Here is a 3,512-nt window from a genome sequence, read left to right on the forward strand (position 1 = left end):
ATATATATATATATATATATATATATATATATATATATATATATATATATATATATATACATACATATACATACATATATATATATAATACATACATATATATATATATAATACATACTGTGTGTGTGTGTCTGCGTTTTGTATGTGTACGTTTGTAAGTGTGTGTGCATGTGTGTATGTTTGTGTACAATGACCTCTGTACATTAATATATACATACATTCATTCGTATACATTTGAATATAACAAAGTAATACATGCCTTAGTGTTGAATCTGCCATCAGAACTAAGGCCATGATAATTTCTCATCATGTGCCACAATGTACCATTCTACTGCTAGCTTTCATTCTGAGTGTTGGATCCAACAGCATTTGCCTTAATGCTGGCCACAAAACATCCCCATATAATTCTTTTGCATTTTTTTCTCTTTTTATTTTTTTTTCCCAGATATTTATTCCATGAGAATCTAGAATCTTTCAGAATATAAGCATATAAAATCAGGGCTTCACTTACATATCATCACATCAAAATCGATGTTACTGTTAATAGCATTCACTTGATCTATAATTTATTGTATTCTTTCAATTAAATGTATACGAAGTCAAATGCCATTTATATACAAACTTTTAATATCTACTTTTTATTTTTAAGAAATACCTAATAATTTTCATTTAAAAAAAAAAAAATTTTATTCAACTATTTATTTTCATTTTTCATTTTTTAAACCTTGGATTCTATATATTTTAGCATATTTTCAGAAGATCATAAAATGAATGGTTCTGAAATAGAAGTTTTAGGAAACACTGCATTGCTGATCAAATACTCCATTAAAAAGAAACTTTTAACAAATGGATTATATATGTTCAACAGGATGGCCAGTGATTTAGACTAGCTATATAATAATTATGTTTGCACTTTGTATATTTAAATTATCTAATTTAACTGCTTTTTTTTTTCTAATATAAAATATTACATTGTTTTTGTAACTCAAAGTAGTAACAAAACAAATTTGTATCTATACATAGAAATTCTTAAGTACTCTGTGCTTAGAAATCCTGTTGTGTAATTATTTCAGGACAAAAGCGAAATAAATCTCAGGATAAACTCTTAATCTGAAAATATCTGTTGATGAATGAATTGTCACTAAAGTAAGGTAACTTTGAAAATAAACATTTATGTAAATATTATTTACTTGAACCAATTTTTAATTAGTAATAGTTAATCTTTGAATTGACTTTCAAAATTATTTCTAACTATCTTACTAAGAAAATTCAACCATTTGATAAATACAGAGATATATTTATGGAACATCTAGGAATTTCCATGAATGAATTTAGAAAGTTTAATTAATAGCATTCAGTAAAAACACCCTTTTTTCCATGAATTCTTGTATGATTAGTTATTTAGATTAGATCAAAACATGTTTGGTAAACAAGATATGCAAAGGGAAATGAAAAGTAATTGACGTAATTTGACTAATTTTATTGGGTTGGCTTTTATACTGGAAACATCACAAGCTTTGAAAGTAAACTTACTTTGTGCTACTGTTTTCCTAAATTTACCATTTTCCCAAAACAAATGTGCTTATTTTGCATTATCAATTAAAACTTCATTTTTATCACCCAGTCTTCCATGAAATAGTTGCAATTAACCTGAACTAGATCCATAGCCTAAGTTCATATGCTCAGATCCTTAGAAATATATAGAATTTTTTTGCATGTTTATTAAAACTACGTCACTCTTCAAACAAATTTGATATACTTTCAGAAAACCATTTGTAATTTAAAAAAAAAATCTTTTAATCAACTTAATGTGATATGGTTTATTGCAGATGAAAACATTTTGATTACAGTTTCAAAATTATCATCGAAATGTAAGAAGTTGTTTATTTCCTTTCTTTTCCTGCATTTTAGATAATTTGAAGTTCTTAGTATAAATAATTTCTGAAATATAATGAACTATGTAAGTGAAGCCCATTGCCTTTTCCAGTCGAAATAAGAAAAACTTAAACTTGGCAATGATAATCAATGACTTTGTAAAACAAAAATGTCAAATTTCTTATAACGAATGGTGATAAATAATTGTAATCAACGACTAGTGTGTGTTTATAACTCACTCCTTTTTTCCTTATGCATACATTCACACATACACAGTTTATATATATATATCTATATATAGGAGCACTCTGTCGGTTACGATGATGAGGGTCCCAGCTGAGATACAATCAACGGAACAGCCTGCTTGTGAAATTAATGTGCAAGTGGCTGAGCACTCCACGAACACGTGTACCCTTAATGTAGTACTCAGGGAGATTCAGCATTACACAGAATGTGACAAAGCTAGCCCTTTGAAATACAGGTACTACTCATTTTTGCCAGCTGAGTGGACTGGAGCAACGTGAAATGAAGTGTCTTGCTCAAGGACAGAAAGCGTCGCCGGGAATTGAACTCATAATTGTGAGCCGAATGCCCTAACCACTAAGCCACACATCTTCACTATATATATATATGTGTGTGTGTGTGTGTGTGTGTGTGTGTGTGTGTGTGTGTGTGTATATATATATATATATATGCTGTTTAGTTATGTGTTTGTATAGACATACAAATGTGCATACATGCACACACACTCATATATATTTCTCTCTCTCTTTCTCTCTCTACACACACATATTCATACATTAATTAATATGTACATGCATACATGCACTTATATAACAGAAACTAGATGCTAGTTGGAAGATAGATATATATCTGAATACACCATTTAGCAAAGCAAACCACTAATACTACTTTTGAAACCATAACAAATACAGTTGAAAATGTATTTTATTTTTCTCTCCCTCTCTCTTAAACACACACACACCCTATACCTCAATCGAAACGATATAAATATCTCATGGTTGTAACAATCAGGTGAAATATAGATATTGTGCATAATAGAATCATGTGTTTTCTTAAATTTAAATCTGTCTCCAACTGTGAATAATAATTTCATAATAATCAACATTCATTCAAGCATTTGTGTGCCAGCTTACAGAAAGTATTTAACTGTATTTTATTCAAGGGAGACAACCTTATGTATTCCTATTTCCAGCATCACAAGCGAAATATAATGGCCTTATCTCATGACACATAAAGTAGTATTTACTATAATTTTTTTTTTACTCCTTTCTAAAATCTTTTAAAAAAATAAATCATCGTTGAGGCAAACTATATGAATCAACTGAGTTTCAAGACATTGAATAGCAAATTATTAAAAAATCTAAATTATCAGTACACACACATATACACTATTATTTAAGTGCTGTGATTTCTTTCTGTTATTCATCTGAGTTTCACAAATCCTCAATGGTTATAACAGTTCTGTGATCAGCAAGGATTCAAAAACAATAAGTATCAAAAGAGGGTACATCACTGCTGCATTGATATTTATCTTGCATGTAAATTCATGCATACATATACATATATATATATACATACATACACACTGGCATACATACACTCATTCTAGATGT

Source organism: Octopus bimaculoides, chromosome 1 (assembly GCF_001194135.2).
Source record: "Octopus bimaculoides isolate UCB-OBI-ISO-001 chromosome 1, ASM119413v2, whole genome shotgun sequence".
NCBI lineage: Eukaryota > Metazoa > Mollusca > Cephalopoda > Octopoda > Octopodidae > Octopus > Octopus bimaculoides.